The sequence below is a fragment of the Sinocyclocheilus rhinocerous genome, unplaced genomic scaffold (genome assembly GCF_001515625.1).
Source record: "Sinocyclocheilus rhinocerous isolate Xijiao unplaced genomic scaffold, SAMN03320098_v1.1 scaffold486, whole genome shotgun sequence".
Classification (NCBI taxonomy): Eukaryota; Metazoa; Chordata; class Actinopteri; order Cypriniformes; family Cyprinidae; genus Sinocyclocheilus; species Sinocyclocheilus rhinocerous.
The window spans coordinates 186,855-195,871 of record NW_015661373.1 but is presented as its reverse complement, the minus strand read 5'-3'; the positions used below and the strand labels follow the sequence as shown (position 1 = coordinate 195,871).

Sequence of the window (9,017 nt, the reverse complement as noted above, 5' to 3'; positions counted from 1 at the left end):
TGTTATTTTACATTTGATTACTTTATTCAATTTCTGTACCTAAAAACTATGTTAGACCTACCTAAAAAAACTGAAAAGCACTGATTATTTTATTTGTATCTTTTTTCACTGTTTATTTATTTGTGCTGTTCCTTGTAGTTAGATTATTTGTTCTTATTTTCTTTATTTTTATTTGACAATATAGTTTTTTTCCCTAAACATAGCACATACCGAACCGCACTGAAACTGTGACCCTAAAACCGTGATACAAACAGAACAGTGAGTAAGTTGAACCGTTGCACCCCTACTATTTAGTCTGTTGTCTAATGTTGTGAATATTGCTGTTCCTGTGTGGTTCGCACAGTAATATTAATAAATGCCATTTTTATCTTTTAAGTAGAGAAGGTACAGTGTTGGGTCACCACTTGATGTCTATTGAAAAAACTAGGTTTCAGCAAAACCATTGGAGAAGCAGCACAGCTGTAGAGAAAAGCTCTCAACTCACAGCACACACATTTTATTCATGTCGCCACTTAAAGGGACAAGACACAATGTGAAGGGACTATGACAATCTGCCAGTTACTGCCAACACAACACAAGTATACAGCGGCAAATGTGTTTCTTGTATTGTACCTATGGAGAAGCTGCACATAAATGCGGTTTTGTGGTAAGATCTGATGTAAGCTGCCGCTGCTGTCATGTGTAGGGATCTGACTCACCTCAGACTCCAACTGGACAATTGATAAGATGATTATTTATTGCTTTAACTAGCAGACATTCCAGGAAAAAAATCAGTGGTTTCTTACAGAGAGAGAAAAAATTTAGGAAACTGTAAAAATAATAAAAACTGTCTGCATCCTGAATGACTTTAAACTGCATTTTTCATCTTTGCTCCCTGAACTTTTATTGTCTGTCCTGGCCACATACGTTCCTGTCTCGTACGACAGGAATAACAGCTCTAAAAAGTCTCGTTAAGATTCCTCCATTTTTTATCTTGATCCATAACACTTACAAATATGGTAGCATTCCATTCTGAGTGTGTCCTACATGCAACACAGATGAGAGAAAATAAACAGGCTTTCTATGCCAGCAACTAACACAGAGCCTTTCTGTCCTTTGGAAGTTTATGCTCCTGTTCTGATACAACTGTCTCGGAAGCATTCACCCCTGAGACATCTTTATCCAGACACTCTGGTCAGGTTGAGCATTCAGAGGTGACCCTCTCCTGAAGAGAAGATGCCTACCAGAGCAGTATAGAGCGCACAACAAATCAATAGCTGAGAGGGATTGGTCATGACAGTGCAATTAGAGAGTGACTGAGAGAAAACCAGGCAGGGGAAAAGAGAGATGGGCTTGATTTGCAGAGTCTATTGCAAGTTTCGAAAACATTTTTGCACACTACACTGTTTTTTCTTGTCTTTTTTTATCCTCCAATCAAATCCGTTATCCGTCTTTAATTTTCTGTTCCAGCACAGCTGAAGAGACGTTGAACAACAGCTGGTACTCAGGAGACACTCTCCTCTCTTTCCTCCCTCTTTTTTCACACCATCTCTCATTCTCTCTACTCAGTTTAGAGGTGTTTGTAAAATAAATAAATTTGGCTTTCCTTACACAATCTCTGCTATAATACAAGAGCTTTCACTTTCTCCAACTGTGTACATGTTGCCATAAATAATCTGATTTCTTATGCATTTCTTTTTGATTGGTTTTAACCATGTGTTTATCATGCAATTGAAGTAGAACTGAACACAACACAAAGTTTTGTATTCGTCCAATGTGGTAAATACATAAACATTTTAGGGGTGCGGCTGATAATGGCTTTGGGAAGGTTGATCGGCGGTCTCTATAAAGGCCGATCTCAAGCTGATGACACGCCTGTCGTGAGAGGTTAGGCATGACATGCAGTGTGGCATCATCACTAAAGTTTATAGTTTGTATTTCTTTTAAAGTCTTGCCAGTGTTTAAACCATTCAGCACTCGCACGCTGTACTACAGACGGTGCGCTCATGCACACTCAAAGCGCACACACATAAGGCCGCTTCACATACAGCTCACAGAATTAGGCTTGTGCTGTGTGTAAGCTATTGTGCAGCAATTGCCCCATTGTAAAAACAAAAAAGCACTGCATGCACTGTATCAAACATTTAGGTGAGATAATTAGTGGTCGACCAATATATTGCCAAGGCCGATATTTGGCATTTTTTAAATATCGGCAGATAAGTTTTCCTGTTTGGCCGATGCGTTTGAGGCAACAGAGGCGTTGACGGTGCGACAGACTTTTATTTTGAAGGCGCTAAGAACGGCAGGGCCTGAGCACACAGTGCTCACTTCTCCCTCTTGTTTGCTGTGGCATTAACAGTTCTGTCTAATACGGATTATCTAATACGTCTGTCTAATAATCAGATAGAACGGTTAAACAAAGGAATTAAAATGTATACAAAAAGTATTATAACGATTGCTTTTATATTATTAGTAATAGAAAGGCAAACATTATAATACTTTCTTGTTTGCCGTCAGCATTCAGCAAATACGCATTTATATCATTTAAACAAATCTTTGAATTACTAATAGGGGTTGCACCGACTAATCGACTAGTCGACTTCGACTCGACTTTCATCACATAAAAGTCGACTTCAAAAAATCAGAAGTCGTTCAACCCCTAATTATTAAGAACATTTAATTTCACAAACCTTGCAAACTTATATTTTTATTATATATTTATTTATTTGTGAAAAATACTTTGTCATCTAAAGTATAAGTATGTTTTATTTAACACATTTATTTTTTAATCCATTTTTAAATGATTTCAAATTTCTTAAGTATTAATTAAAATAAATAAAATTATATCGGCTTTATATCGGCCATCGGCCACCCTGCTTTCCAAGATATCGGCATCGGCTGTCAAAAAACCAATATCGGTCGACCACTAGAGATAATTATATATTTTTTAAAAATGTCTAAAAAATGTCTGTAAAAATCCTGATTGGAGCATCACTATAAATAATTCTACATGATAAAAAGAAGGCTTCAAAAAGATCGGTATCGGTGATCGTATTGGCAGATACTGCTTCCTGTGACCGACGATCGGTGATCGGCCCAAAAATCCTGATCAGAGCACCCTTAAAACATTTATAATATAATATAATATAATATAAAAGTTTTTTAATATAATATACATTAAATATTATGGAAAACTTAATACATAAATAACCTAGCTTAATTGAAATCAAAAATATTATATGACTGAATCAACTGTACAATGTAAACAGTACAATGTTTACCTTCACAAAATGTGGGAAACAGAATAGAATAGAATAATAAAAACAAGTTTAATTGAAGTAAAAATATTCATATATTTATATTAATATGACTATTAATATTAATCAACTCCAGGTTTGACGAAAAAATATGATTCCCAATGCACACAAACTTCCCAGAATACTGTGCCCTGTTGGTTACAGTGCTTACTTCCTTTTAAATATATTTTTATTAAATATTTATTTATTTGTGTCCCTTAAAACATTTATAACATAATATAATATAATATAAAAGTTTTTTAATATAATATACATTAAATATTATGGAAAACTTAATACATAAATAACCTAGCTTAATTGAAATCAAAAATATTATATGACTGAATCAACTGTACAATGTAAACAGTACAATGTTTACCTTCACAAAATGTGGGAAACAGAATAGAATAGAATAATAAAAACAAGTTTAATTGAAGTAAAAATATTCATATATTTATATTAATATGACTATTAATATTAATCAACTCCAGGTTTGACCAATGAATGTCCATGGATTTTCCATGACCATTCCAATAATTTGCAATACTGTTCAAAAATTATTTTGATTGAGATAAATTGATAAAGAACTGGCTTGAGCAAATTGTGATTCACTTACAAAACGGACATACTAAACATATAGCTAGTATATCTAGAAAACACAACTTTAAAATGCCTAATATTAAGCAGGTATTAGGTTCCACCAATGACAGTCATTTCAAATGAGGCAGAAAAAGCTCCTTGAGGAAACAACACCACCACTTCACTTTCTAATATTCAATTGCGGTATGACTCACTTGCATGGTATGCAGAAGTAATTAATTATTAATCAATCAATCTTTAAATCTATAAATCCAGAGAGGACTATGAGATAGTGGACAAGCTCTTGAGACACGGTGGGCCCTTAGTGTTATGAATGAGAGCAGCTGTTCAACTGAAATATAATTACAGACACACACAAGCTGACAGGTTGAGAGAAGTTCATAACCTCAAATCATCATAAAACAAAAACGAAACAACCTCAAGTGACAGGCAGTCTGCGATGAACAGGCGTCATCCTTAACAAATCATTTTAATTACCACAAGAACGACACACCCTCCATCATACAGAATAAACTTTAAATTGAAGTTTAATTTAATCAGATGCAGCTATTGAAAAATCTTAATGCAGATGTGCTGTTGCTGGCCACAGTGACTCCACACTAAAATGGCATCAGAATTTAACCACATGAGTCCAGTGACCCAGAACATCTAATGTGACCAGCATCCCCCATAACACACTGTCAGGAACAATTACAAAAAAAAAAAAAAACATTACAAAACAGTCCCAGGTCACAGCATGTGAATATAGTAGTGTGTGTGAGACTTCTAGTTTGCATAATCACATTATATTTGTGAGAACAACATGAAAACATTGCGAGCCAAAGAAGGATCAGGAATCAGACTAATAACTCACCAGTCATCATGTGAATTCAGCGCAGCAGTCGGACACTGGAGAGAACGAGGGAGGACAGAAGATAACTCTGGAGGGGAACAGGTCTGTTGGGCAGCTCTCACAGCTCCCTTTTTCCCTTTTCCAGCACTGAGTGCTTCCCTCTCTCTTGCTCACTCAGACCTGAGCAGCCCAACCGCTGCAGGTTTTCTGGGGAAGGCGGAGCGAAGAAAAATCTCTCTCTCTCTCTCTCTCCCGTTCACTCGATCAGCCCTTTCTTTCAGCCCCACACACTCTTTCTCTCTCTACTGCCCTCTTGCGCTCTCTCTGTTACTCATCCTCCCTTTCCTTACATCTTTTTTCCACTGTCCTACTTCCTCTGTTTTCTGTATCTCTCTCTGTCAGAGTTTGGATGTGTGTGTGCTCATATAAATGGCTTTACTCTCTCCCGCAGACAAAACCAGAAATGCACAAAAATGTGAACCTCATATGCATGTCTTTGTTAGTCAGATGATTCCCTTTCATCCCAAATCAATACTCACAGATGGCTGTGACAGTGTACACAGCATATAATCAACCAAAACAAAATTTTCTCCAATACTAAATAAAACGGGCAATTTTAGAAGCAGCCCTGGCTTTGTCAACAGTCATCTTCCAGACTTAAACCCAGAAATCAGCATGTAAACAGTCTGAAATGTTCACAGAAGGTCTGAGCTCGCTCATAATAAAGATGTTTTTTGTTTTGTTTTTTTAACTCTTAGCTAAGAGTTGGGAGAATGAAAACTACATATAAACTATCATTTAAAGGTTTAATGTTGGTAGGATTTTTTTTACACGTTTTTGAAAGAAGTCTCTTATGCACACCACGGCTGCATTTATTTGTTCAAATATAATGTAAAACATTTTTTCTATTTGAATCTATTTTAAGATGTAATTTATTCCTGTGATGTCAAAGCTGAATTTTTGAGCAGTTATTATTCCAGTCTTCAGTGTCACATGATCCTTCAGATCATTCTAATATGCTAATTTGTTGCTCAAGAAACATTTCTCATCATTATCAATATTGAAAACAGCTGTGTTTTTATGGAAACTATTATCGATTTTTCCCCCCAGGATTCTTTAATGAATAGAAAGTTCAAAAGAATAGTATTATTTGAAACTGAAAGCTTTTGTAACATTAAAATGTCTTTACTGTTACTTCTGATCCATTTATTGCATCCTTGTTGAATAAAAGTATTAATTTCTTACTGACCGCAAACAGTATAATGTATGCTATATGGAACACAGAAGTACAGACAATTACAATGCATTGCATACTTTAAAATACTGTCAAATTTAATTTAAAACACATTTAAACTTAAAACACACTCATTTGAAGAGCTAAGTTTGAAGTTAAAACCAATCAATAAGAACTATCTTTGAACAAATCATTAGGGTAAATGACTTAAAAACAGTCACTTATTTCATTTCTGAATTAATCAACGTTTTGAACAGTGGGTTGTGTGAGCAAATTACTCGCTTACTGCCGCCTACTGGCATAACACCGTAACATACAGAGCAATCCCCACCACACACAGACCGAGATATGTCTGAATCGTGCAAACGCAGACAAGCGGAGTGATATACAGTGAAAAGTCCCAGTGCTGCTAGACTGCATATTAGCACTCTTGAAACATTGCTTAGCCAATCAAATTCATGGACAAGAATGAACTGTTGTGTAACTCTAACAAAATGATGTTCTTTTTAGCAGCATCATATGACCCCTTTAAGAATAATTTTTTACTCAAATGCCTAAAATAAATAGTTATTATAGTTTAATTATTATATAATTATTTGTTTTAGCCATTTGAGTATGCCACTGTTAATCACTGTAACAATTCAAATTCATCTAATGCATTATGAATGCGTAAAAACGAGACATTTCAGTTTCAAAAACATCTTCAGTATTTTAAAGCAGTATTATTGCCTGCACATTTAATTAAGACAGCTGATTTTGTTTTGTCCAAGCAGACCCAGCGGCCGTCTTTGAGGCCTTATTAAAATCACTCACCACAAAACATTCATATTGAGCTTGACAGTTTGATTAAAAGTGTCTCTAGTTCAATCTTCATACTTCAGTCTTTTCTTAGGAATGAGTTCCTTTTTACCAAATGAAATTTACTGAGCAATAAAGCAACGTTGAGATTTTTTTCCGATATGACAGTTTCCTTGACAACATCACCTCTTTCCTGCTCAGGAGGGAGAGAAACGAAGGATACATGAGAGAACAATAAAACGAGCATATGAAAAATTGACTCAAATGTTTAAATGCTTTTTAATTTAGATCTGACACTGTAAAGTCATTAGAATCTATGAGCGCTATCTGAGAACATCAAATGCCTATGAACTTTATTAAAGTCAGTTTGTGTCTATGACACGAGTTTGTGTCTGTGAATATGTATGTTTAAAAAGAAAATTTATTTTGCTCCAATTCTGTTCACATTAGAGGTCTACACAGAGGACCCGGGATCCGTACGGGTTCGGGGCTATATTTTAAATGGTCAGCCGGGTCCGGGTCGGGTCCCAATCTCTTCGGGTCCGTCCCGGGTCTGTTTAACATTGTGTGTAATACCCGAGTCGATCGTACTCGGAGAACACCCGGCCGTTATCAGTCAGTCAGCGCTGTGCGTGTGTTCTTTCAAATAATTGACGGTCCGCGTCGGTTCCGGGTAGTACATTTTTGACATTTCTCGGTTCTGCACGGGCCCGGGTCCAACTTTCAAAATAATAGACGGGTCCGGGTCGGTTCAGTGTAGCACATTTACGGGTCTCTTCGGGTTCGGGTACGAATTTTTGGACCCGTGTAGACATCTAGTTCACATGCCTGTTTGTAGCACTCTTTATCATTTAAATATTTGCTTCCGCACATGCATGACACTTTCTTTAAACAAAATATATATTCAACATTTTTTTATCACTGTTATCACAACAAAAAACAAGAAGAATAATTTTTCATACTATATGCAGCAGATAAAGATATGCAATAACTATAAATTCATTCCTTAATCCACCTGCCACAAATCATTTCTAAAAAACTAAACTGCAAATACACACTTTTGAAAAATCATTGTGGTTATGACATCACAACTATGAGCATATCACTGCCTACACTTACATATTGTTGCGTCCTCAATATTCAGCGTTCTGCCGGTCAATAGCCAATCATAACAAGTCATTTACATATAAAAAACAAAAATGGTACAGTAGCAATTAAATAAATACATAAATGCTCTCTAAGGTCAGACAGTGGGTAGAAAATGGTCATATAAAATGAAAGACTCAAAACTATAAAACTATAATTAGACGAAGCAGATTAATGGTCCTTCTAAAACAATCAACATTTAGTAGAAAAGAAATCCCCTAAATACGTCTATTTTTGACATTCATTTGATTTGAAATCCAGTTTACACACTAAAAACAACCCTCTTCTCCATCCACCGGAACAGAACAGCCTGGTTTGTTGGTAAATGGTTCAACTTATGGCTGGTATCATGTTTCCTATGTCTCCTAAAGTGCCATCTGGTGCCAAGAGGACAAACAGCACAAACTAAATGTTTCAGTGCATTATGGATGAACATAAAAAAAATTAAAAAAAAAGCAAGCAAGAATACAGAAATTGATAAAACTAAACCTCATCTGTATATTTGCTTTCTACAAAAAATGGCACAGAATTTGGCCCCACAGAAGTCGAGAGTACTCATCCCCTATCTGTACAAGCACAGCCATCCATAGTCTGCTCCAGCCAAGCCATGCTGAAAGCACAGACAATTACTACACTTAATCCAATCAAATGAGATGCTTTTGGGATTAGCAGCATCCGCACATATAATCTAATTTGTGTAAAGAATGGATGAGCAGCTCAGGCCGTGGGTTTAGAGCAGCGGCTGATGTAAATGCTGCTGATAGAAGGTAAAACGAGGGCTGTGACTGACTGGGAATTCTTAGATTCTAAAGCTAAACTGGGAAAACGCTGCCAGTTAATGCCCAGATTAACCAGGGAATCGACACTGAGCGCAGATAAAGTAAAAACTGGGGTTGTACTGATTGAGGTCCAAATAAAAAAAACACACTCTCTCTATATCTCTATATATTCTCTCCCTCTCTTTAGTTCAATCTGGTTGATCAGCTGGGTGGTTGGGCTGAGGTCAACCTGGTAAAATAAATGATGACTGCTAGGGCTGTCGCGGTGAGGGAATTTCCCTTGCGGTAATTTTGAGTGGCTCAATAGCGCGGTATGCGGTTTTACCGCCATAAATATACATATATATATATAC

At 36.2% G+C, this 9,017-nt stretch overlaps 1 protein-coding gene across 3 annotated transcripts in view; it reads right to left on the bottom strand.

The window, feature by feature from the left end:
• Window positions 1-9,017, bottom strand: part of LOC107726296 (disabled homolog 2-interacting protein-like) — an 81,193-nt gene that overhangs the window by 50,467 nt on the left and 21,709 nt on the right. Inside the window, exon 1 of one of the 3 annotated variants that reach the window (XM_016535838.1) lies at window positions 4,729-4,915. The exons of the other annotated variants lie outside the window; for them this stretch is intronic. The gene's annotated coding sequence lies outside the window, so the exon portion shown is untranslated. Of the gene's footprint in view, window positions 1-4,728; window positions 4,916-9,017 lie in introns of those variants that run through there. 3 annotated transcript variants of the gene reach the window in all.